General features: G+C 41.3%; 1 long non-coding RNA gene across 2 annotated transcripts in view; it reads left to right on the top strand.

The window, feature by feature from the left end:
* LOC111773441 (uncharacterized) overlaps positions 1 to 27,545 on the top strand; it is a 64,473-nt gene extending 36,928 nt beyond the window's left edge. The window contains exons 1-6 of one of the 2 annotated variants that reach the window (XR_002807829.2): positions 1 to 1,064; positions 1,972 to 2,186; positions 11,404 to 11,601; positions 21,738 to 23,403; positions 24,280 to 24,389; positions 25,462 to 27,545. This is a non-coding gene — a long non-coding RNA (uncharacterized lncRNA). The remainder of the gene's footprint in view (positions 1,065 to 1,971; positions 2,187 to 11,403; positions 11,602 to 21,737; positions 23,404 to 24,279; positions 24,390 to 25,461) is intronic. The other variant, XR_011438969.1, reaches the window with a different exon arrangement.
* Positions 27,546 to 27,980: the final 435 nt, after the last annotated feature.

Genomic DNA, 27,980 nt, shown 5'->3' with positions numbered 1-27,980 from the left:
AACTTGCCTTTTTTTTTCATTTAATCTTTATCCTTGAACTTTTTCCCATATAATTAAGTACTCTCATGCAGCATGCTTCTTAATGGCTATGTAATATTTTGTCACATTGACATACTATAATTTATTTAAGCAAATTCTCATTTCCTCCCCAAGATCTGTCTCCTTGCCTCATATTCCAACTAAAGCCAGACTTTTAAATCTACCCTTAGGGTCCCAGAATCCAGCAATAGATGCTTTGCTCTATTCCTTCGCAAGAACTTCAGAGAACTACAAGAGACAACTGCCATGTCCTATTTCCACAGTCACTGAAGTGACAACTCAGCTTGAGGCTGCTACAGAGATGGGCCAAAAGCTGAGGCAGGGCAACTGGGAGCAGGGCTTAAAATTAAGGGATTTCCAGTGGTCAGATAGAAGGCAGCATCAGCATTAAACCCTTGTCTTACAGGCTTCTTACAGAAAGCAAAAGATACCAGCTCAACGCTCGGGATTGTTTTGAAAGGCAAAGCAAATGGCACATTTGAGAACTGAGCTTGGCTCCATTTGTTCAAGGGAAGGTGGGCGGCTTCAGCTGCCTAGGAAACAGGTTTTGAATATGTGCTTCCTGGAATTCTTTATGCTTTTCTCCTGAAAGGGTTCCTAGTGTTCCTGATAAAGGATTCTTATCCTTTGGCATTTGCAGGCAGCCTAGTTTTGGCAACATTCTGTTCAATTCTTTATGTTAGCGAGCTCTTGTAAAGCCCTGTGTTACCTCAGAGCTAAGCCAGAATTCTTCCTCCTCCTTCCCTCTTTCTCCTTCCCCCTCTCTGCCTCCCTCCCACCTACCAGCCTTGTGCATACTTTTATTTTATTTCCAGTCTGAAAGCTGCAACTCTGGCACAGTGAGGTGGAGCTACACACAGAGCTTCTGCTTCAGTGTTTCAGATGCTGCTTAGGAGAGTGAATAGCAGATGCAAGACATGGATGCTGTGTTGGAAGTGAAACAAACATCATTATTGGTTGAATGTTGACCGTGACACAGGACACATGGTCAAAACCTCCAAGACCTTGCACTAAAAGAAGCAAAAGTAAGACTTGTCCCTTCACTTCATCCAGATCTCTGGTGTAGAAAACAAAGGGGATGACAGAAGACGGTCTAGAAAGAACAGCTTCATTCTTTTTTTTTTTTAAAGATTTTATTTTTTTTTCCTTTTTCTCCCCCAAACCCCGCAGTACATAGTTGTATATTCTTCGTTGTGGGTCCTTCTAGTTGTGGCACGTGGGACACTGCCTCAGCGTGGTTTGATGAGGAGTGTCATGTCCGCTCCCAGGATTCGAACCAACGAAACATTGGGCCGCCTGCAGCGGAACGCGCGAACTTAACCACTCGGCCATGGGGTCAGCCCAACAGCTTTGTTCTTATTCATTCACTTGTTGCGTCAGGAAATCTTAATTAAGCATCTGTTTCAGTATTGTTCACCTATGAGAATCCGAGTAATAGTGGAATTAACTTTAGTTAAATCAGATAAAAGGACTGGCCTAGTGGCACAGTGGTTAAATTCACATGTTCCACTTCAGTGGCCTGGGGTTTGCTGGTTCAGATCCCAGGTACGGACCTACACACCGCTTGTCAAGCCATGCTGTGGCAGGCATCCCACATATAAAGTAGAGGAAGATGGGCATAGATATTAGCCCTGGGCCAGTCTTCCTCAGCAAAAAGATTAGCTCAGAGCTAATCTTCCTAAAAAAAAAATGAGATAACATTGAAGTGCCCAGCAAAGCATTGGGCACGTAGAGGGCATTCTATACATATTAATAGTAGCTAACATATTCTGAGGTTTCTATTTGCCAGGCACTATTCTAAGCATTTTATATATAATAACGTATTTAGTCATTAAAACAACCTTTGGGAGTATGTTACTCCAACTTTACAGGTGAAGTTAAATATCATGTCCAATGTCATTTGCTTGACTTCTTTTTCTTATCTATATGTAGTGTACATGTCAAGAGTCCTGTCCTTCTCAGCAAAGGTTAGCTCAGCACTTGACCAGATTGCGGAAGCAGAACTTCTGTAGAAAGGTTGGGACTATGTATCTTTTGGGAAAGATGAGAAGGAGAAAAAGAACTGTCATCCTAAGAGAATATTCCAGCATAGGATTCTCACCATAATCCTATTGGCGCAGCATGCTGGTAGTGGAAGGTGAGCCAAGGTAAGTAGTAATAGGGGCCCAGCTTAGACAGACATCTGTTTGGGGATCCTGTTGCTATTTCATAATACACACACACACACACACACACACACACACACACACACACACAGAGTTTCTGCATTCAAGAAATCTTTGGTAGACATAAATCACAGATATTTGAAAAAAACTAACAGGATAATACAAAACAACTAGATTTGCAATGCTAAATTCTGTAGGATATAAAAATGTGTTCCTTTCCTTCAGAATTTTGTGATCTTGCCAGGAAGATAAGATAAATATCCAAATAACTATAACTCTGCATTATAATGTGAACTCTATGAAAGCAGGAACCTTACTAATCTTATTCATGGTTATATTCTTAGGTTCCTGAAAACTCAACTTGAGTTGGCCCATACATAATAGACACTCAATAAATAATTGCTGAATGAATGAATAAGTTCATCTCAGCGAGTTTAGGGGAAGCTGCAGAGCATAAATATAGACATCTAATGTTAGTTGTCTATTTTTGTGAAACAAATAAGTCCAAAATTTAGCAGGTTAGGAATTTGCATGTGGCTTAGCTGGGTGGTCCTGGTTCAAGGTCTCTGGTGATTGCAGTCAAGTTGTCATCTGGGGCTGCAATCATCTGAAGGCTTGACTGGAGCTGGAGGATCCACTTCCAAGATGGCTTCCTTATAATGCTATTGGCTGGGGGACTCAGTTATTCCCTGGCTGTTGACTTGACAGAAAGCCTCAGTTCCTCAGGATGTGGGGGCACTCGGTGGTGGTGTTCAACATGGAAGCTGGTTTCACCCAAAGTACCTGGCCCAAGAAAGAAAGAGCAACCAAGATGGAAGCTGTAGCGTATATTTTAACCTTGTCTCAGAATAGATATGCCATTACTTCTGCCACAGTCTATTGGTTACTCAAACTCTGGTATAATATGGGAGGGGATGACACAGGAGTGTAAATACAAAGAAGCAGAGGTAATTGAGGGCCATCTGGGAGGCTGGCTGTCACAGGCCCTCAAGCCTATTTGGGTTCATATCTCAGAGATAAGATAGGCCAATACTGAAATCCAATTCATTATTTCATAAGTATGAGGCTTTTTGAAGCTTAAAGAATTATGTACGATTTGATTTCTGGTAAACTGAATAATATTCTAAATGTGTCCAAGGAGATATCTATATACAGAAACATTATTTTCAATGATTTTTTGCAGAAAATGAGCATCCCTTAATTTATTATTAAATCAGGATTCTTTTTTTCTTTTTTAAAGATTTTATCTTTCCTTTTTCTCCCCAAAGCCCCCCAGTACATAGTTGTGTATTTTTTCAGTTGTGGGTCCTTCCAGCTGTGGCATGTGGGATGCCACCCCAGCGTGGCTCGATGAGCGGTGCCATGTCCACGCCCAGGATTCGAACCAGCGAAACCCTGGGCCGCCCACAGCAGAGTGCACGAACTTAACCACTCGGCCACAGGGCTGGCCCATAAATCAGGATTTTGATATTTGTTTATAAATAATCTTCCCATATAATTGTCACCATTCCCCAATTTCTTAGGATCCCTGAGAGCATCAGGAAAGGGGCTAGGAATGTCATTGAGAACTGGAAATCCTGGGTAACAGCAATAAAGGACCAACAAGAGTCAGGCTGATGGGCTTGAGTTCCATCTGTAGGAGCTGAATGTTTTCAGGCCAGTTACTAAATTTCCTTGAGCTTAATGGGACTGATAATATTAGTTACCTCATCGGATTGTTATGAGGCTTATTGGAAAGAATACATGTAAAGCATTTAGCACCTTGCCTAGAACACTGTGAGCTAAGGAGAACAAGTCTATCTATCTATCCATCTAACCTATGTACCTATCATCTATCTTCATTGTAAACTTACTTATTAAATTTTTAAATAATTAATTTAAAAAGCCCACGCTCAACCAGTTGTGTTGGATAACAAATTGGGCCCATTAGAGTCCGCCAATTATAACTCTCGTTGGGGCAGATCTATACAAAAACTGTGCTCTCACTACCTTGTGCATATGTTTTAACTTACTATAAATGTTTATTAATTAGGGGTGCTGGTTGTCTCTACATCATTAGTAATTTTTGGAATTGAGACTAGTTTATTTCTGCCCATGTGAGTCATCCATTGCAGCCTCTCAGTGCTCTGCTCAATTCCATACTGGGCAAGGTCAGGCACAGCCATATTTGTCACACGATCCTGTCGAAGAAACACAGCCAGTGGTTCATAACAAGCTAATAGGTAACATATTGCATGGTGATCATATGCCATAATTGATATATCCATTGCATATTTTGTTAGACTTATTTGACTTTTATATTTATGATAAGGAGTTCCTGCTATTGTGAGCTGTTGCTAGTGAATGCTGGTGAAACACTGGTAGTTCTCTTTTAGGCTTTTGGATGCATTTAATTGAAGCATAGCCTAAGGTTGCAAAGGGTACTGTTAAAAGCAGAATTGATGCTGAGGCTGATATAAAAATGCAAATGTCATTCACAACCCCTGAGTTAAAAATTTTGTGTTCATCATTAGAACTCTATTGTTCTTATCAGTTGACATTATACATTCAACTTTATATGAGGAAATGCATATAGAGAGTTTTCAAAATAAAGGAATATTCTTTTAAAACATTTTGAGCAAGATGACCATCTTTTGATTTATCCTTTGTGTAAATCTTTTACATATATTGAATTTTCTTTGAAACAATTTTTTACCATAAAAGCAATTGAAAAACTTGATCTAGAGTATCAACTTTGTGGCAAAAGTGGGAGAGAAGACTTGAAGGGGAGGCTGAGGTCTTCTATATCATAGATCTTAGAGAGTGATCTTAGAGGCTGTGACTATAGAACCAGAAATAGGTAGGAAACAGATGCAGAATACAATCAGATGTTTAAATATCTATACAAAATATGGTCCTTTCAGAGAGGAGGAACATGTAAAGAATTCTATGGAGTCAAGTGGCCAAAATATTAATTGAATCGATTGAGTGGTAAATCAGCCTGGACTAGCATGTGGAAGTTTTTTTTCACTTTAATCAAGCAATAAAGCTAAAATAGATTATTAAAGAATTTGATAAAGACATAATTAGAAATTTGAGGGTGCTGTTGTGAAAACAACCCCATTTGAGGCAAATGGACTGGCTCTCCAGTTGGCAGAGCACATTATGAACGGGACTGAGCAAGGCTTTCACAGAATATGCTCTGGATTTGGCAGTTTCAGAACTCACACTCCAGCCGAAATCATCGACTGATAATTAACCTCTTTGAATTGAGAATATTCTATAGTTTGTTTGCAAACCCTACTTTACTTGGATTGTATTCACGTTTCTTTTGTGAGCTGTGGCTTTTTACTCAGAGAAAAATTAGACAGTATGTGTAGATGAGATACTATTTTCTGCCCATCAAGATTGGCAAACATTTTTAAGCTTGACAGTCTATTGTATTAGTGAGGCTGGTGAAGCAGGCATTTTCATACATTGTTGGTGAAAATGTAAAATATTACAGACTCTGTGGGGATGAGTTTGTCAATGTTAGCATTTATCCTTTGACCCTAGGGGTCTACTTTGAAGATATACCTCTTAAAATAAAAAATATATATGCAAAAGGTTATTTATGGCAGGACTGTTTACATTGCAAAATTTTGGAACTATCTAAATGTCCAAGTATAGGAGGTTGGTTGAGTAAAGTATGGTGCGTTCACCATAGTGGAACGCTATATAGCTGTAAGAAAAAAATGAGAAATGTCTCTATGAACTGAGGGGGAGTGATCACCATGAGATAGTGTTAAGTGAAAAGATGCGAAGTACCAAAGAGCATATAAATACAGTGTGTTACCCTTTGTGTAAGAAAGAGGAAATAAAAACCATATGCATGTATTTGTTTATATTTACAAAGAGAAATGAGGAATAAGCCAGCATACAATGAAGTTGGCTATCTACAAGGGGCGTTGGAAGGGAAACGAGGTGGAAGGATATGGAAAGGAGTGCACAGGAATTATTCTTAAAGAATAAGAATATCTTTCTGTATATTTTTGCCTTTTGGAAGGATGTTTATGTATTAAATATTATATACATATATATACAATTAAATCAACAGAATGAGGAGGGAAAAAGAACCTGACACTGCAAGGAAACTAAAACATATGACCCTTTAGGTATTTCAAGTGAATCGCATAACCATGCAGAATGGGAAAAAGATGGAGCAAGCGAGCTAATTTAATATCTTAGAAACGTGGTATTTGATTAGATACCCTCAGATTTGGGTTGGGAAGAATAGCAAATGAGTTCTAAACTCTTTTGAGTAGATTTCCTTTTTATAGTTGGATGGACAAACACATTCTGAAACCCCAGAAGGGCTCCTAATCCCAATGCAGACCCTACTCTGGTGGTTCTCCTGTCCCACGCAGAGGGACAGGGTCCATTCTAGAACGCATTCGTGGACTTTCCAATTTGTCCAAGATACTCATTATGTGGCTGGTAGGTGGCAGGGCGCCAAAACACTGGCTATTGTCCTTGTTTATTGCATGCAGGATGAGTTTAAACACCTCCTTCCAGGGAAGGATTACATCTCTTCCTAGTGTGACATCCTTGCGTTCCTGGAGCTGTGTGACTCCCCCAGTGATGGTGCCAATAGGGAGAAGGCCAAAGGCATAATTGAGACAGAGCTCTGGGCCAAGGAGCATGACAGTGTGATTAGTAGATAGATTGTAAGACAAAAAACAAGAAGAATTCCAGAAACCTGACCTCAGAATTCCAAAATTCCAAGTTAAGCATAAGATTTTCCATGACAAATTTTGTTTTGGGAGGAGGTGCAGCTAAGGCATGAAAACTCTTGAAAGAAAGCAATTTCCAAAGCCTTGGTCTAGGCCAGCGGAGGAGAAACGATCAGTCTTCAGGTATGACATGTAAGCTTGTCACTGAGTGGACTCAGTCTCTGAGCTCAGAGAAAGGTTCCAAGCAATACAGCCCATGGATAAAGCTGGCAAGGAAGCCAGTCCCGGGTCTGAATCCTCCGATTGGGTCATTCAGACCTAGAATGTGTAAGAGGGGCCCCTCAGGCCCAGATGACGTGATCCTTACAGGCCAACCGGGTTAATCAGAGAAAGGCCTTGCAGAGATTCAGTTAGGAAAGGAGGGTGCTGTATACGTCTTGGAGTTGTGCCAGTTTAGTGAAGAAGAGCGAGGAACTGCTCAGGATGAAGATAGATACCGCTAAAAAGCCCACGGATTGTTCAAAGAGGTGGGGTGGGAGGTGGGAGTTGGAGATGTGCAGAGAAAGAGAAATAAAGGAGGAAGGAGAAGAAACAGGAAAAGGAAGGAGGAGGAAGGAAGTTTCATGTTAAGCTCTGTCAATATCTAAATTTGGCATCTATGTTTAGACAGCCAGTAGTTTATTTCCAGGCCGGTGAAATCACTGATTCTGCCCTGCTGTCTATGTGAAGTCTCATACACACTTCACAGAAGTGGATTAGATTACTGCAGAGGGGCAGGGAGATTTAACCCACGCTCCTTGGCAATGGCAGCCAGTGTTTCTGTGTAGGAAGTACCCAGGATAGTAATCTAGTTGGAAAAGGATGGTAGGCTAGGCGACTTGCGCTGAAATTGTGCTTAATGCAAGAACAGGTTTTTTTTCCCCTTAATTTATATTGTGTGCTTATTTGTGATGGGTTGGAAGGGATCTAAAGTCTTCTTGAGTCTCCCAAATCTCACCCTCCCACCCCGCCCCATCCATGGCACCTCTCAGAAGGGCCCACTGCAATTGCCAAGTTGTGAGGGTGCCTGTCTGTGTCCTTGTTGGAGCTGGCTGACAGGGCCAGTGGATAAGCTGGACGCGGACTGGGAGCCATTCCCCCGGCACTCCCAGGATCTTTGTAGGCTCGAGAATTCTCCTTTCACCTAGTCACCTGGATCCTTTATTCAACCCACCCACTTAATTTCTGTTTTCCTCCCGGTACTTTAGCATTCTTTCCACGGAGGAATGTGGATAGCTTAGATTTTTACACATTCCACTTGTGTGATTTTAAAACGCCCCACATCTACGTTGTGTCTAAGACAATGGACGCTCTTCATTGATTGTCCCCGTCCTTCCGGCATCACATTCTGAAGTAGTGCTGCTAGAAGTGTAGTCGCTGGACCAGAAGCATTGGCATCACTTGGGAGCTTGTTATAAATGCAAAACCTCAGGCCCCATCCAAAACATACTGAATCAGAAACTCTGAGCCTGGGGTCCAGGAATCTGTTTTAACAAGTTCTCCAGGTGATTTTGTCGTCATCCAAAAGTTTGAGAAACACAATTCTAAGCAACTCCATTTGTCGCTTTGTATTTTTTTCTTTCTCTACTGATACTTTGTTTATTACTGACTGACATTTTATTTTTGAATACGGGGATAACAAAATAAATATCCGCTCAAGCAAGGTGATTTGAGAGGTGCCATAAAATGCCCAAAAGACATTTCTGAAACATGATGTTTCCATGACACTGGCTCTGTTATTGTTAGTTTCCAGACTGAGAGCGAATGAATGAAAGAAAATCTCCAATATGCTTTAGACATCAAGATCCAGGAGGAAAGGGGCTGGTGTTATTCAGGATTTTGCTTCAGCTGCTGTAATAGAGAGATCCAAAGTAATGATGGAAATGAATTAATCACAGTAAAAGTTAATTTCTCTCTCATGTAAAAGTATAGGTGGGCAGCATTGCAGTGCCACAATCGTCAGGAATCCAGGTTCCTTCTGTTTTTTTGCTTTGCCATCCTCAAATTGCATCATCCATTTAGTGGTGCAAAGTGGCTGCTCTGGCTCCTAAAATCACATCTGCTTTCCAGCCCATAGGAATTGGAAGGGAATAATACTTAAATGAGTAACTATGAGACAATATGGTTAGAGCCACAGAAGATCTGGGTCCAAAGTACATTGGGTGCTGCATTGGTCTTGGACCTTGACCTTAGATCCATTCCTCCTGTTTTTCCTTCTTCTCCTCTGTTTTGTCAAAGGGCTGACTGTTGCAGGCTGCATCTCCCAGGTTCCCCTGCCAGCTGATTTTCACCTGGCTGCAGTTTCAATGGGAAACGCTGGTGGGAGATTGGTGGGCAGAAGGAAGGGAGAAACTGAGGTATTCCTTCCCATCTGCGTCTGTCCCATGCAGTGACTCCAAGGATGACCGCATCTGTCTGAGGCTCTAGTTGCTGACCCATCGGCTCTAGTCCCACTGCCTCCCTTCTTCGTCCTTCCAGTCCTCAGGTGGTCATGGCTTCTTGTTGTTAATCTCTGGGTTGCCTCACTGTCCTGTTTGCTCTTTAGCTCTTCTATCACATGGAATCAATTCCTTGTATAAAATCCTGCAGTTCTAAGTGAAATGGTTAAACCCTGGCCAAGATAGGAGGGGGAACTCTAGAGGAGAATTCATAGAGAAAGCGATATTTGTACTGGATCTTCAAGGTTTGCTGACTGATTTCCATGAATTAATTCCAATTCGATCTTTCTGGACCCTGGGTCTAGGGAAGACACAAGGGGAGAAATGGTTTGGGGCTCAGATCACTCAGCACAGGATTCGTGGAACCCAGGGCTGTGGGTTACACCTGCTTCTAATGCAGAGTATCTCAACCTGAAGGCCATTGACATTCACGGCCAGATAACTCTTAGCTGGGGTACTGTCTTGTGAACTGTAGGATGTTTAGCTGCATCCTTGGCCTCTGCCCACTAGAAGCCATAGTATTCCCCATGCTGCCCAAGTGATCACCCCTGGAAATGCCTCCAGACCTTGTCAAATGCCCCTTGGTGGGGTGGAGTGGGGGGTTGTAGGTAAAATCACTCCAGTTTACAACCACTATTCTGTGTTGACGGCTCAGTATCCAACCACTGTACTGGAGACCCTTTTAACGCTCAAGGTCAGAAAGTCACTACCTTCCCGAATGGGCAGCTGCCACCCCACCCCTCTCCTTCATCTCCACTTCCTTCAGTTGGTGAGGGCCTTCATTTCTGATAAACACTGTCTGCTATAGAACAATGATTCCTTAGTCTCTAAGGGAGTGTCGGGGCCCAACCATTATCTTCTTGCCAAGAAGCGGTGACACAGGAAATGAGGAGTCATCAGCCTACTACAGTGTTATAATTCTTCTCTGATTTTTGAGATCAAAGTTGCAGAGCTCTGAAGGATGTTTAATTCTGTCCTTCTTGATCAACCCTTCCTTCATAAGACAAATTTTCTGCTCCTCCCACCCCAAAACACACATCTGTCCTGGTCTACTGGACAATAAAGGAGAAAGGAAAAATACTAATCGTCTCTGAGAAAAAACAATGTCCCTACTACTATCACCGTTTTCACAAGGGCTGCCTCCCACAAGCCAGGTGTTTTATACGCATGTCAATACATTTGATTAATCTTTACAACAACCCTGCATCTTAGTTATGATTGTTCCTATTTAACAGCTAAAGAGCTAACTGGCCTCAAGAAAAACAGCTAGTGTTGGTGAAGGCATCAAAACTTCTCCTACCAGTGACAGATAACAGCAGTACCTATGTTGGCACTGTGCTTTCACGTTTTAACTGTTATTTTTTACATAGATTGTCTAAGTTGTACTTAAGCATAAGTACTATGAGAGTTCAGAGAAGCTCTAAAATGTTTGGTGTGGTTGGAGGAAGCTTCCTAGGGAATTAGGAAATGAGCTGGTCCCTGAAGGTGACGTGAGTGAGAATTGGTGCTGGTGCTGTTGGTGTAGGTGGTAGTAGAGGGTTCATTTGAGAAAGGAAACATGAGCAAAGACCCAGAGTCAAGGTGACGGGGGTGTAGAGAGGACGTAAGGAAATAGGCCAACCCAACAGGGGCAGGTGATTCATGATGGTAGGGAGAGAGATGGGGTGGGTGTGTCTAGTGGGATCAGATTATGCAGAGCCTCAAGGTCCAGACAGGGGAGTTAGGATATTACGAAACAGCCAGTGAGAGATGTTGCAAATTTGTAAGCAGAGACGAACATTTTGTATCTCACTGTCACCTTCTCAGAAAAGCCTTATCTAAGCCCCTGATGCTCAGCTTTGGGTGTCAGTCTTATAGGAATCTGGGCCTTCCCTTCAACATGGCCCTACAAGACTGTGAGCTCTTTGAGGACAGAGCTCTGATTTGTCCATCCTTGGCTCCAAGGCCTGGCCTATAGGAGGCCCTCAGTGAATGGACTGAGTAGTGAGTAAATGGACCCTGACAGAACCATGTGCTCCTCTGACTCCTCAGTGCCATTTGAAGATGGATTCCAAGGAGAGGATGGCCACTGGACATGTGAGGTCACAGATTTTGAATGTGGGAAGGCGCACAGATGGAATCTCAGAGCTGTCTCAGAGGTTCACTTGAGGAGAGCACAGTGGGAGAGAAGATGAACCGAAGAACCTCCAGGTTCTGGGGGACAAGGAAGTGTGGACGGGAATCACCAAGGTAATCAAAGTGTGTTGTAGAAGCCGGACCATCTTCCCCAGTCCGGGTGAAACGTGGTACATTTCAGACATTAGGGGATAAATAGGCATTACTACTGCTACACCTAAGGCCGCCTTTCATTCTGTAGGAGGTGAAATAGTCATATTCTTAATCTAAAGAACTGAAAAATATCATTCCAAATGTTTCCCTCTTCCTGCATCCTCTACCCCCACCATTGGCATGGGCATGTGGACATGTTCCCACCAAATGAGTCAGTCAGATAGGAACATTAGTCTATTTGAGCAGATGTCACTTTAAAAAAACAACATTGCACCATTACACAAAGCTTACCAATAATTCCTGTCATGTAGCGATGGTGGTGATATAAAGAAAAGGGGTAATTTTGGTGAATTCAAAGGAGATAAGATTACTGTAATTATGGGGGACTGCTTATAAATAATCTCAGAAAAAAGAAAGGCTGTTTTGTATCATGTTGAGATATGGGAAGGAGGAGGGAGGAAGCCTGGGAAGGAGGTAGGCTGTCAGAGGGGGGAGGAGGGGGGCGGCAGTGTTGACTAGCGGTGTTCTTGTGGGTGACTTGCCCTGTCTTGAGCTGAGCTCTTCCCTAAGAGAAGAGAAAATCTTTGAAGGTCGCTGGGAAAAGAATTCAAAGAGCTTGCGCAGTATAAACTATATCCCTCTCGCCTCACCGTTGCCTAAATCCAGCCCTTCCTTTTCAAAGCACCGCTCAAATCCTTTCCTTCTGTGAAGCCATCCCGTTTCACTCCCGTCTGCAGGACTCTCCCTCCAGACGGCGGTACCAGGCCTAGGGCAATTAATTAGGATGACAAGTTTTATGACTTTGGTGTTGGTGAACCAATATCTTCTATTATCATTTAATCTTTCACGTGTTCACATACAGATTCCCTAACCAGGTTGGCATTTCCTTGAAGAAGGCTTGGTGGTGTACGCTACCCTAGGGTCCCCCAAGGCACTGTACATAAAGTGGGTCTCAATTCATATTCATTGGTTGATTGATTATTAATGCAAGTGGCTGTCATCTAAGGTGGTCTACCTACGTGACACAGGGTCTGATGAATTAAAGACAGAAAGGAAACTAACATCCTTGAGCCAAGCCCTTTTTCTAGGATTGGATGATCTCAATTTAACCATTTGAAAAACACTGAAGTAGATATACTCAGATTAACGGTGAGGAAATGGAGATTCAGGGAAATTAAAATGGGTTTCCCAATGCTACAAACTTCGTAAGTAGCAGAAGCTGGGATTTTAATCTTAGACTTGTCTGACTCCAAAGTTTATGTCCTTTTCAGAGGAAATGTTAGTGCTCCCAATATCCTCTCTTTTCCTTGGGCCAAGATCAGAAATTCTGGCAGTTTTATCCTGGTAGCTTGAAACTTTGATACCTGTCAAATTGAGGACACTCCCAGAGTGAGGTGTGGTAGGCAGGATAACGCCCACTCTCCACCCCCACACACACAAACACCCAGATTGTAATCTCCAGAACCTGTGAATATGTTAAATTACATGGCTTAGGGCAATTAAGGTTGCAGATGAAACTAAAGTTGCTAAATAGCTGACCTTAAAATAAAAAAAAATTATCCTGGATTATAAATAATAATAAATAAAGGATATCCTGGGTTATCTGTGTGTGCCCAGTGTAATCACAAGGGTCTTAAATGATGGAAGAGGAAAGCAGAAGAGTCAGAGTGAGTGATTGGATGTACGAAGGACTTGATGTGCCATTGTTGGCTTTAAAGACAGAGGAAGGGGTCATGAGCCAAGGAACGTGAGCAGCCTCTAGAAGCTGGCAAAGGCAAGCACCCGGGTTCTCCCCAGAGCCTCAAGAGAGCAAGGAAGCCCTTCTGAGACTTTGATTTTAGCCCAGTGAGACCTGCATCAGACTTCTGACCTCCAGAACTGTAAGATAATACATTCGTATTGTTTTAAGCCACTAAGTTTGTGGCAGGTAATTAGTTACAACAGGAAACTAATACATGAAGCAGCAATAAATTAGTGCCTTTTTCTATTAAAAACCTATGGAGGATTGGAGAACAGGTTTGAAGAAGAGAGCAAGAGTCTACTGAACTTAAACAACAAGGTGGAGAGAAAGGAAAAGAAAAGGCAAGACAAAAATAGGGGTGGAGCAGAGGTGGAGGAAGAGGGTGGGAACTCCTGGAAGGTGAGGATCATTTTCATCCACCTTGGCAGCCCCAGTGCCATCCACAGGGCGTGGGATACAACCAGGGTCTTGTCACAAATCATTGATTCAACAGGATGAAGGAGGGAAGGAGAGGATGAGTAGGTAAAAGAAGAAAGGGAGAAAAGAAAGGAGGTAAATGTGTGTGGGGGTGAGTGGTACCATCAGAGGGCAATGGAAGTACCAGAGGCAAACAGCTGGACTGAAGTTTCTGTAAGACATTGATGCTAAGGCTAGTCCTTCAGTGAAGCATGAACCTGTTCTGGAAGCCCAGTAAACAGTAAAACCCTTGCAAGGTTCTCACCAATATCATCACTGGCTCTAAGTTTCTCAATCCATTACATCTCCTATATTATTACAGGAAAAAACATAACCAAATAGAAACACAATCCTTCAGTATGACAGTCAAAAGGGAGCAGAGCAGCATTGCTTAAGAACAATGGCTTTGTAGGCAATGGACTTGAAAAAAATGTGTTTTTCTGACTCTCAACTTTTTACACCAGTGCAACTTCATTCAGAACATGTACTCTGAAGGATCAAGTGACGGTCTCCTTTTCACTTAGACCACCTCCACTAATCTTACTCTTCTGTCGGAAAGCTTGACACGTGATGTTAAAAGCAGATTCCTCACTGCTAATTCTTAAATGCTCTCAGTTCCCATAAAACCGGAGACAAGATCTCCACGTCCAACAATATCCAAGTGCAGGTGTTGAGTTACCCATCTCTCAGCAGTCCAGCCAACATTTGAAAGAAAGCTGGATAATATTTATTGGTTTGAGTTATAAGATGAAAACAGCTATCTCAGCCCCATTTTCTCCAGAACTGGTAAGCTCAGGTTCAGAATATGAAAGATACTAAGTACTTTTTCCTTGTTACTGTCTCTTTCTCTTTAATCCTTTGATATTCTCATTCTTCTCTCTTTCTTTTTCATAGACACCTGCGGGCACATGCATGTGCACATGCACGCACACACACACATCCCTAACACCTAAATTTTAGTTAACTGCATGACATAATCCGTAAAAGAACCACAATCATCTAATCCCGTCCCCTTCAATAGATAATGAGATGAGATTCATGTCCAACAGTCATAACCAGTTAGTGATGCAAGAAAGTCAGATCTCAGGTCTCCCCTCAACCCTGTGTGTTTTCAACTATAACAAACCACTTCTAAGTGCAGTGAATGTGTCTACGAAAGTACCCAGAGCACCTGTCCCTTCCTCTTCCTTTTCCTCCTCCTCCTCCCTCTGCTCAATTGCATTCTTTGTTAATTAATCAGATCCATCATTATTTTTCAACCCAGGTAGGTGGAGGGATCAGATGTTTTACTGTCTGTCTTGGAGTGGCTATGCCAAAACTGATACAAAACGATGACTAGGAAGAATGCTGGTGTTGGTACAATTTTAAAAAGTTAAAAATCAAAATAGTCATTAGTTGGGAAAGTTATGTAAGTCTTACTTCTATGCTATGAGAATTAGTGCATTGGTTAATGAATTAGCTTTATATATACTGAAATAGAAAACGTGTCCCTGGTACATTAAATGAGAAAATCAAATCAAATTGCAGAACATGATATATAGAGTTGTCATATTTTGTTAAAATATATGGAGAAATATGCAGAAGGGTGTGTACCAGGTTGATCTCACTGGTTACACGTGTGGAGGGGGATTGTGGGGAAGGCAGAGGAGCACTTCTACTTTTTTATTTTGGGAACCTCTGTTTGAAATTTTTGCAAGAAGATCATCTTCCTTTTGTAATTTAAACAAGATTATCAGAGAAGTGAGTTAGCCTGGGGCATGGGTCCTAACTGGAAAAGAGGTGGCCACAGATCCAGCACTGGGGCTGCATCCTTGGTACCACCACGCACAGGCTCGCCCCATGTCACGTTCCTCCCCTTTGGTATCTGAGCCAACCCTCACTGAGTTGAGTCCAAATCTTTATTAAACTCTTAACCCCAGTCCCCTTTTCTTCATGTCTCCTCATGCACTGTCTAGTAAGTGAAGTCTTTCTTCAAGACCCAGATTCAAGTGGCTGAGTCAAGATTTCTGGGCACCTCTGTTGTCTCCACAAATCTGCTTCCTTGATACCCAGCCCCTGGCTCTCTGGGGTGAAGCAGGGTATGTGGGCTCTTACACAGCCATTGCATATGGCCTTCTGCATTAACCTTACCCACATGCCTGGGCTTTTGCCAATGTTCCCCTCCTGACCTTTGAACACCAGCCTGCTTGCTAAGGCTACATCTAGCCTTACTCACAGCAGTCCCTTCTTTGGGGTTAGAAGGCTCCCCCACAGCTCCAACTTGAGGCTGGTCTCTATGCATGCAGATCTTCTACTTGGAAGTTGGTACTGTCTGGCCTGACCTCTTGCTGCAGCTCTGCCTTGCCTGCAACCTGGAGTACTTAGATGTGGTTAGTTTCTAGAATTCAAAAAATGATGTTTCTGTGCCCCCTTGGTGTCCTGTGCCTCAACCTCCTGTTGCTATTCACATGGTCACTTTGTATAAGGCCAGCTTCCACTCTGCCCCAGATTTTTCCTGTTTCATCACCATACCACGTGATATTCCTCCTTGAGAGCCCTGGACTGTCGAGTGACCCATAAGGCCAAGCTATCCCATCAGACCACTTAAATAGAATGATTTGGCTCAGTGTTACTCTGATGCATTCTTGAATTGCCTCTGCCTTCCAGCTGGACAGTGCCTTAAGCTGCAGGGTGCCATTGAAAGTTACCAAGACTCCTGAAAAGCTTACACTCTGTCTCCTGATTCTCTTCTCCAGAGAAGTCTGAGTGCCCAGATTTAGAGCTAGAAGACATAGTGGCCCTGAGACACCAGAGCACTCCATTTCCCAATCGAGGAGGTAGTGGGGCAGCGTGCCACTCTCCATCAAGGCAGCACTGGTTAGTGGAAAAGCCTCTAGCTTTGGAGATAAAGAAATCTGGCCTCGAATCCTGGAAGCTTTACTTGGTGGGCTTATGCAATCACTTGACCTCTCTGAACCTAAATTCTTTTAGATTAAGATTGAGAATATCCACTTTGCAAGGCTCGTGGGAGAGCTAGAGATAATGTTTATGTAAAGTGATGGAAAGTAGAGCTTCTGAGGTTGAAGCAAAGGTTGTGATCCTGGAATTCTGCTTGCTCAGCCCTTATCTACTCTTCCCCTTCCTACCAGCTCCCCCACCTCAGATCTGCCCTGGAGCTCCGTTAGTGTACTACTTCTTTGGGCACAGTGTGAAGGTCACTGCTCTGGATAACATGGAGTCCCTGACATTAAGCTCAGAACTAGATGCCATTAATATGCCTTAATACTGAGCCTATAAAGATGCCTGTGACCTCAAAGATGGGGGGGGGGGGGATGGTACTATGACCAACTGTCCTGGTGTTCCTAGGACTATCCAAGTTTTGGGACTGATAGTCCTACCTCCTAGCAAACTCCTCAGAACCAGGGAAACCAAGACAATTGGTTACCCTAAGAGAAGAAGGCAGATCCAAAGTGGAGGTCAAAAGACAATGCCCAACATACTACAGAAAAGATTTATATACAAAGATGTTAACCACAGCATTTATTTAAAGTAGGAAGAAACTGGGGGGGAAACCCAAAACAAATTCAACTAAAGAGGAATGGTTAAAACTATGGCACATTTTTTCACATGGGCTATCAGATAGTCACTAAAAAACATATTTTGAAGCACATTTAGTAATGAGAGAAATTTTCATAATACATTACTAAGTGAAAAAGCACAGTGAAAAACTATTTATACAGCATAATGAGGAATAGTATTGGTGATTTTTCTTCTTTATAAATTTTCTACAATAAGTTTGTATTACTTTTATAGTTCGACAAAAAGATCAATAATCCTTTTAGGATGCTGTGGGTAGTGAGAAGACTAAGCTTATCAAGGGTAGTTCCAATTCCGAGAGATTCAGAGCCCCACGCATGCAACCTAAGGTGACCAAAAATTTTAGTTCGCCAAGGATTGAGGGAGTTCTTGGGAAACAAGACTTTCAGTGTGAAAACTGGGAAAGTCTTGGGTATACTAGGATGTTTGTCACCCTAACATCACTACCTATCTCTAACCAAGCTTGTCTTACACTTCTCTAGAATTGGTTATTGGCAAGGTGGGAATCAGTGGAGACTGTTGGTGGGTCTAGTGGGTAGACTCAGAGCCTGTGAAAAAGAAGCTGAACATCCCAACCCAAGCATCTGCGCCAGATTGCAAAGATCTGCTTAACTGGCTGAACCAAATAGAGAGTAGAAATCATGGACTTTGGATCCCTAGGCTTCCACCCAATACCTCAGCCAGGACTTATGTAATAGGTGAGTATAGCTATCTGGAATCACAGTGCTGAAAAGCCACAGAGCAGGGATCCCAGAAAAGCCTCATCAGCCCCATGGGAAGACACAGTTCCCCAGAGCAGGAGTTAGAACATTCATGTGAAAAGGAGCTGTCCTGGTGATCAGTGTTGACCATTCTTGGCCAATTTCCATAAAATTATCAATTGGGCAATTAGAAAGGCACCCCAGGAAAGAGATAAAAAGGGGGACTGGAACTTCCTTAGCCCTAGCCAACAAGTCCTTGAAGGACATCTCCCTTGATGCTACAGAGGCCATGGTATTAGCTAAGCTCCACGGCAGCCCATCCAATATCTTCCAGTCCCTACTCTGTATGAGAAAATAACATTAACAGAAGTGGGAGTCAGAAGACTTGTGTTAAGGAAACACATTGCCGATGTCATCCCTGCATGATTTTTGCCAAGCTCTTTTCCCAAAAGTAATACACGCACACACAAACACACACGTATGCTTGTGTGTACTTTATTGAGATAAAACTTACATGTAACTGTATAAAGTAAAAAATTCTCAAGTATGTAGCTTGTCAAATAGATTTTGACAATTTCCCACTCTCATGTAACATCACCAAGATCAAGATATTTAATATTTCTACCACCCCAGAAAATTCCTTTATGCCTCTTTTCTGGTCAATACCCCACTACTCACCAGAAGCAACCACTATTCTGATTTATATTTTCATAGACCAAATCAGAATTAGATACATTCGGAAGTGTGGTTACAGAACTTAGGAAAGAACTTGAAATAAAAGAAAACAAATCATTCAGAAATTAAGATTAAACTAGAAGGAACACAGAGTGGTGAAACACAACATATGATGCCATTAGAGAAATAGAAGGTGAAAAGGTAGAAACATTTAAAAATTGAAAAGAAATGAAGAGATAAATAGGCTTTGAGAGAAAGTGACAAATATTGATGAGAGGCAAAGAAGACCTAACATATGGATCCTGGGAGTCACCATACAAATATAGTAATTTACTTATTTAATTATGTCCAGTCTCCCTAGATTCTCTCTGGTGGGTTTCCTGTCTTCTTTGAGTTCATTCATTACCTCCTGCATGGTAAATACTTTAAAAATAACTTAAAATTGAGGAAGGGAAGGAATAACAGAATATATGAAGGAAGACAATAAGGGAAAAGAAAGTAAACTCCCTTCCAACTCTGAATCTGTGAATCTGGGTCGATTTGGTGGGGAGAAGTAGGCTTTCTCTCATTGTTTCTATAACTCTACAGGTTACAGCCCCTAGAAAATAATTTACATTACTTAAAAATAGCAGTTCCTGAGACCTAAAATCCCTTAGCACCACCTGGGGCACAGTGACATTTGGGTTGGAGTTGTGTAAGATTTGGGCTGTCCCAGAAAACACTTCCTATTTACTAGAAAAGTTTTTTTGCAGCCTGGCTCTGCCCCCTGCACTGATGCAGTGGATGCAGGGCATTGATGGATACTCATATGCCTTCTCTCAAACCATCCATGGCCCATGTTGCACCCGTCTGCCTTCTAAAGAAGGGCTATCTACGTAGGCACGTGTGCAATGGTGTTGGCATTCTGCCCAGGTTCACTGCAAGGACTGACAAGAGAACCCTGACTTAGCTTCCGTTTCGCTACTTGACTTGAACAGGCCACCTGACCTGTCTCGTCCATGCCATGGGAGATGCTTCCTCTGCTTAGACTGCTGAACCACTCAGACATTCTTCTCAGTTTCTACAGAGTCCTTTCGTTATTTTTTTCTCATTTTCTGTTGGCTGACACCCTCCTGCTCAGTGAGTGTGCTGTGGTATATTAACGGTCCTTGAGAGTCTCTGAGAACAGGCAGGATGGTGTAGAGAAACAGATCAACCAGATCTGCATTCAAATTCCGGCTGTACTATTTGTAACATATATGATTTCAGTTCCACTAAAAACAAAAGCAATCACAAGATCTACCTCTCAGGATTGTGGTATTAACATGAGTATTAACATGAGAATGCATATGACAGAGCCTAACATGTAGTTGGTACTCAGGAAATGTTGGTTTCTGTTCTTTCACCAGATGGGCCGTGGGCTGGTTGGACTCTTAGATGAATCACTGTTTATAGGATGACAATATCTGTGCCATCTGTAGTAATTTAGTGCTGATTAGGAACTCAGACAAAATGAAAGACACAAATGTATGGCACAGATTTGGTTTGAGATTTTTCATATTCCATGTTTGTTCTGTTTCGGATTTAGAAAATAGATTTTGTTCAAATATATACTACTTTTTAACTAAAAGAAAACCCCAAATTTTTAATTTAGGAAGTGGCTCAGGAGAAGAAAAATGCCTTCTTTTTAGAATAAGTATTACTTTCTTTCACTTAATTTTTGGTTCATATGAATCTTTTGTTTAAATCTCTCCTTTATTACATGCATACACACACACACACTAGTTTTAGTATATTGGTAAAAGTAAAACTAGCCTATTTATTGAATTGGTACCTGTATACAATGATCTCTAAAGCAAAAGGAGTGATTGTCTGTCTAGTTTTTTCTTACCATGTTTTAGGAGGTAAACTAGCCTGACTAGCTGGGGCCTCAGGAAGAGGAATTGTCTGATGGCACGTGTCAGGGTAGGTCAGTTGTCATCAGCGAATGCTACCTGAAAATAAACAACTTCCCTATGACAGAGAAGTCAGGTTGTACCATTGAAACAGTGGTTCCAGTTCTGCTGCTAATTCTACAGCCCTGGGAAAATCATGTCATCTTGGAAACTTTAGTTTCCCAACTATAAAATGAGGCATTTAGAGTAAGAGATTTCTAGGATCTCTTCCGGCTCTGAAATTCCATGGTTCCTGGAACACAAAAGTGGTAATGCAAGGCAAGTCAACAGCCAGCAACAACAATGGGAGGCCAGATGAGCTAGCCTGAGAATACTAATGCAATCAATTTACAATGGATCTGAAAAGCAAAGAAAAGTGTGTTCTGGAGCCTGAAAATGGATCAATTAAGGGACAGGGGGCATATTGATTCAAACAGAACAATGTATAATTGGTAAGGGGGATATTTCGTCCTAATCTCTCTTTTTCTTCTGGTGTTTGCTCTCTGTACTTTACTCTCCCACTGCTGTTACAGAACCCCACAAATCTCATGGGCTGCATTTGAAGGTGAGCCATTGACATGCTGATAAAGTACCAGAGCGTGATGAGTATGGGAGCAACAACATATCCAAACAGTGTAGTTGGAGAGAAGCATGATTCAATCCAAGTTGGGCCAGTTAACGGTGGACAGTAAAGAGGCATCTACTGAGCAGAAAAAAGTCAGGAAAGACAATTTTCAGAACATGGAGCAAGCATTGCAGATCTTTTCCTGGAGAGAAAGATGGGAGGTACTAGGGAAACTCGTGGAACACGTGAATTACATGCAATCTTCATAGTACCTATGGCAATGGCAATTCAGCTGATAATTCTTTTTTTTTTTTTAACTAGGTAGGATATCTCAATCAACAAATGTGCCACCTTCCCACACAACTCATTCCATTTTTTAGTTGACTCTGATTATTAGACATTTGTTCCTTCTATGGGCTAAAATATGGATCTCTGTAGCATCTAATCATTGGTCCTTGTTTTCTTTCCAGGGTTACAGAGGCTGGAACTCTGAGTCTCTTGGACTTTGAAGACAGCTGGGATGCGCCTTTGCAATCTCTTTTATTCATTTGTAACTCCTGTTTCCCTTTCATGGTCTGATATGCAAATCTTTCCCCCTCCTTTCATCAGAAGTTTCATTACCTAAAACTGGCCTTCTGTAGCAGTCCTGGGTCCCCTTGGTTCTGTCTTCGTGGGTTTGTCTGCCCCAGGTTGGCTGCCGGGGTGCATTGCCTTATTTGGCTCTTTCATCACATAATAAGAAATGTGTACATCTGTACATACATAGGTTTTAGCCTTCGAATCATGTAGATAAAGCCCACATCTCAACCTGCAAGGTAGGCAGTAGTGGAGTTGATGAGATCTAAGGGTTATCTCCATCATTTCCAGATTGAAATTGTTCGTTGCCCATAGCTTTCTTCCTGAAAAGTTCAAGGACACTTGCAACTCTGGCATCCCCAAGCAATTGCTGCCAACTTCATTAAATGCTTGCTCTTTAACACTTGCACAGACTAATTTGGCTGTGTAACCTCATACAACAACCATATCAGATATCCGATGTAACATTAGAATCTGGGAGGAAAACTCAGAATGCCTTATTAGAGGCAAATTTGTCAATATGTTGCTCAGTATATTAAGCAGCTTTAATACAGCCGGAGGAGCATGGGTTTGGAATCAGGAAGAACTGAGTGCACAGTGCAATTCTGCTGCTCACTCTTTAGCGACCTCTGGCTTTGGGAGGATTGGGTTAGGTAACAATGTTACAATGCCTGGTACAGCCTGTCATACCTGGTTGTTACATAGTAATTGTTACGACCTTCATTCCTTTTCCTGGGAGCCAATCCTACATTGTATTTCCTGAGACTCCTTGGAAACTTCAAAGAAACACATTTTCATCTCTTCAATTGGTATATGATTTCCTGGCTAAGAAGTATATCCTGTTATCCAGGACACCTGCCTCTTTGTGCATTTCCTCAGCAGTGTAATTACTGACTCTGGGCCCCTTGGTGTGATTTTTCTTCTTTGGGCCTGCAGTCGGTCCGCTGCCCCGCTGCACACATCACCAGCTCCTGTGCTTAATCATCTGTGTCACTCTCATGACTTTGAATTAACTGCAGTGGAATAAACAAAAGATTGCTTGGCGTCCGGCCAAGGCTGAGTGAGCATTTCTAATGGGGGCTGAGCTAGAGCTGCCAAACTCTCCAACTTGCAAACTGAAGAAAGAAAGTAAATGCCACTTTTTGATAATGTTGAAAGTTTAGAGGAAGGCCAAAAAAATAGAATGATTTTAGTTTTTATTTAATGTATATTTACAGTCAAAAAGGCTTTATTGTTTCATATATTTAGCGTCTTACATTTGTCTTGTGGCACCTTACAAGTGCTGCGTCTAATATGGTTTGATGTTCAGTCCTGTTAACATAGAGATTAAACTAGCCAAAAAAAAAGGTGACGTCAACAAAAACTGAACTGATAACCAACGTAATCTGAAACTCATAGAATGCAGGAAAAAGCACTTAATTCACCTCTCGCTTGGTATTGGACTCAGTTCTAGCTCCACTCTGCCGGATGGTGTGATGTGGTGGTTGAGAACAGAGACTCCAGAACCAGGTTTATGGATTCAAACCCCGGCTCTACCATTTATCCGTCGTGTGACTTTGGGCAAGTGATGTAACCTCTTTGTATTTCAGTTGCCTCGTCTGTAAAATGGAATTAATAATACAACCTACTTCATAGGGTGGTGGTGAAAATTAAATATAATAATGTGTGGAAGACACTTTGAACAGTGCCTGGCGCGCCTTCAGTTTTATATGTAAGATTGCCATTATGGTCAAACCTTTGATAAAATACTAAGCTCAGAAAGAATCATTAGCTTCCATTCCACGACTGAACTACTCTAGTTGTGGAACATTTCTTTTCTTATTTTTGTTAATTAATTTAACCAATATTATTGATAATTTAGAATAATCCAAGCACTGTTCTAGGTGAACAGAGGCCAATAATTCCAGGAAAGTCTGTGCTTTTAGCATTCAGAATCTGTCTCCTGGGGCCGGCCTTGCGGCCAAGTGGTTAAGTTCACACGCTCCACTTCAGTGGCCCAGGGTTTCGCTGGTTTGGATCCTGGGCGTGGACCTAGCGCCACTCATCAAGCCATGCTGAGGCAGCGTCCCACACAGCACAACCAGAAGGACCTACAAGTAGAATATCCACCTATGTGCTGGGGGGCTTTGGGAAGAAGAAGGGGGAGGAGGGGGAGGGGGAGGAGAAGGGGAAAGAGGAGCAGGAGAAGAAGATTGGCAACAGAAGTTAGCTCAGGGCCAATCTTTAAAAAAAAAAAAAACCTGTCTCATAAATTCCACGTGTTGGTCCTAGTTTTGCCACATGGAACAGTACAGAATAAATTCCCTCCCTTTTCTGCATGGCTGTAGCCCTTTAATGTGGGCTACATTAATTGATTAATACATTCAATATGTTAATTAATTAATCTTTAACGTGAAGATGGTTTTAACTTTAGTTTCATCTTTTCTGATTAAACAGGAGCAATTCTTTCAGCTGCGTCTGATATGGTAGATGATTTCCAGCTGCATTTCTGGAAGCTTTTCAGGAGCCATGGCAGGAAGGAGGAAGCTACACGGACTTTAACCAAGGTACCACTGGGGCTCGAATCCTGTTCTTGGGGGTCCTCCAGGTTCTACCTCACTTCGCTCTTGACCTTCTTGCTCCTGCTCTAGAATTAGCTTTCTCACTTTGTATGTTTAATGGAATTTTAGTTTAAGTCCATTCTCCGGCTCTTTCTACTCCTGCCTGTTTTTGTACCATCCTGCTGCTGGGACCCTACTCAGACCAGACCCTAACTGATCTATTGGGCCCAACCCAGCCCATAACCTAGTGGATTTTAAATCACTGTAAGTTTTCATTTATTGTAAATGCTTTGTTCTGGTTGTCTTAAACTCCTTAAACTCTGAGCTAGACTTTCTTATAGTAAGCAAGGGAACAAAATAAACCACCCTTATGTTAGTGAAGCTAAGATGCCCTTGACTGTAAGATGGACCAATATTTTATGTACCACACACACAGAGAAAGTATAGCCAAGTAAACCATGACACCATGCTTTCTTATCACTTAGAGCTCTTTTAGACTTATTTAGCAATAAACTTGTTAATCCCTGGTCACTCTTGTGCATAAATAACAACTAAGTCTCATCATGTTTCAAAAGCTCCTTCTTTAACTGTTCACATCTACATATCCTTAAAATGCTTCAAGGGTCAACATACTTGGTTGGTTAGGTAGAACTCCTGGACTTCCATCTAGGCATTCATCAGCTCAAGAGAGCATCCTTTCAAAGTTCTCTCCATGTGTGGTAACATCTCTGAGATATGTTTTATTTTCAGGCAGAGGTGGATTTATTTGTAGCTAACGAAGTTTAGGAGTCAGGGTTCCTCACTGGCTCAAGCCCCTTTGTTTTTCTGTATAGACTATGATATTATAAAATTTTGTCATATGAAAAGGTGATCAAAGAATATGTAGCCACAAAATCTAGGATAATGTATGAAAAATTCATGCCAAGCACCTAATTAATAAAAATATTATTTTTTTGTGGATCATTGTATTTGTCAGCTTTTTAAAATTTGTAGTTTGTCATGATTTCTTTCCTCTTTCCTAACAAATATTCACTGTTGTACCTAATTTTTATTCATAATTTTGTGTTCTTTTTCCTAGTGTCTGCAAATTGCACAAGGCTGGGGACCCTGGATTTGCCCCATTCTTTGGTACAATTTTTTGGTTCAAATTTAAATCTGGGGGCAGCACTAGGTCACCGGTCGTGCACACGCCATCACAGTGAGTTGCTTCTTTTGATGACTCATGCTTGTAATTTTGATCTGTGTAGCTCCTTTGACATTGATGGAATTATTTTGAGTCATGTTGAAGTACGCCATGGTTTCATTAGCATGTTCTATTTGACTAAGCTCAGTTTTGTTTTTCCCTTAACTGCATCACATGTTGTTGGAAGTTAAGAAACCTCTGTTCAAAGTCAGCTGGAAATTTCTGATGAATTGATATTCGGCCCAGTGTATGAATTGATCATACCAGACTCTCACTGCTTTAAAATTCCTTTCATTCATTCCCAGAGATTTGGGCATTTTATCCTGCCTTTAGTTAACATATGATAGCCAATCATTTTCTAACTTTTTATTTTTAATAATTTCAAGTTTATATAAAAGTGGCAAAAATAGTGTGAAGAACTCTTGTGTACTCTTCCCCCACATACCCCAATTATCAATATTTTACTATGTTGATTTATTATTCTCCAACTCCCTATATTTGTACATATTATTTTTCTCAGCCATTCAAGAATAAGATAGAAATATGATCTTCCATTATAGCTTAATGCTTCAGTATGTATTTCCTAAAAACAAAAAACCCTCTGCTGTATAACCACAGCACAACCATGAAAATCAGGAAATTCACACTGATACAGTGCTACCATGTAATCCATTGACCCTGTTCAAATTTTGCTAATTGTCCCGGTAATGTCCTTTTTAAGGTCTAGGATCCAATGGAGGACAAAGCCTTACATTTACTTGCCCTATCTCTTTAGTCCCTTTTGATCTGAATCAGTTCCTCAGCTTTTCCTTCTCTTTCAAGACCTTGATATGTTGGAGAGTCCAAACTACTCATTCTATAGGAGATCCTTCAATTTGGGTTTGTGTCATGTTTTTCTCACGATTACATTCAGGTTTTGCATCTTTGGCAGGAACAGCACAGAAATGTTGCTATGTTCTTCTCATTGCATCATCTCAGCTGGCATGTGATTTTTGGGGGATGTTAATTTTTACCACTTGGCTAACGTTGTGTCTTCCAGACTTCTCCACTGTGAAGCTAGTGAATACATATTAAGTATTTGTATGTATTTTGTGAGAATATACTTTGAGATTATGTAAATATCTTACTTTTCATCAAACTTGTAGTCATTAGTTTTAGCTTCCATTGAATACTCACTGTTTTTATAAGTAAAGCTTTATTGGAACACAACCATACCTATTCTTCTATGTAATTTCTGTGGCTGATTCTTTGCTACCACAGCAGACTTGAGTGTTTGTGACAGAGACCTAATATCCCCACAAAGCCTAAATTATTTAATATATGGCTTTATACAGAAAAGCTTGCTGACACTTGCTCTTATGAGCCTGGTAATCTGTATTTTAAAAGTGCTCTGTTACTTAAAGACTTCGCTGCAGTATAGTTTTTTTCTCTGTACTTCTGTAATCTATATTTTATTATTTACATGTCTTTTCAGTTCTATAATGCTATTTGTCCTTTTACATCTTATTTTTTTAATAAGGCTATGAGATTTACAAAAGCAGATGATAAGATTAATGTATCTTTGAAATGCCAACTGTATAAACTATGCAGAGAATGGTATGCTAACAAGGGCTTTCAATAGATATTCTTTGATAGTATGGTTTGTTGAAAAATCATACATACACATACACAGTTTTGATTAGAGTGGACCTTAATAGTATTAGTAATTTTGAATACCTAATATATTCATAATTTTAAGCTTGATTTTCTGACTTTGGTTCTCTGAACTCTTCAGATAAGGCTATCAGATTAGCCTTCCTAGGACAGCTTTGAGTTTCTCATCCCTGGTTAAAAAACTCAAACAAAACATTTCACTATCTCCCCACACCCTAATTAACAAGACCCGTGTTTCTTAGGCTGGCATTCAAGAGCCGTCATGAACCGGACCCAACCTAGGCTGAACAAGGGAAGATGTGAAGATAGAAGTGACCTTAGAAAAAGAGAAATTAGAGAATTTTTCCCACATCTCCCATTCCTAGTTATTCCTTTTTCAATGCTTTGGATAGCTCAAACTATCAACTCTTTATCATTAGTATCTCATATGTAGGTTTCTTTTTAGATCATACACACACACACACGTACATTGCATTCCTAGCTTGTAGCCTCTGTCAGTGCAATTCCTTGACCTGTCCTTTAAAACTGTCCCATGGGTCCAAATCCTATCTGCTCTAGTTTAAATTCTCTCTCCTTTAAGAAAGCTCCTCTTACTGCCATGGGTTAGAAATAATCTTTCCCGGCTTTGAACACACTTTTTACTTTATCTATACTTCTCTTATAGAACTCATTGTTTTCTGTATTGAATTACAGTTCACTATATACATGCTTTATCTAGCCCACTATTTTATAAAATGGTTTAGGATGAATTTTGTATCTGA

This window comes from Equus caballus, chromosome 5 (assembly GCF_041296265.1).
Source record: "Equus caballus isolate H_3958 breed thoroughbred chromosome 5, TB-T2T, whole genome shotgun sequence".
Classification (NCBI taxonomy): domain Eukaryota; kingdom Metazoa; phylum Chordata; class Mammalia; order Perissodactyla; family Equidae; genus Equus; species Equus caballus.
Note: the sequence above shows the minus strand (reverse complement) of the source record. Positions and strands in the feature narration are given on the sequence as shown.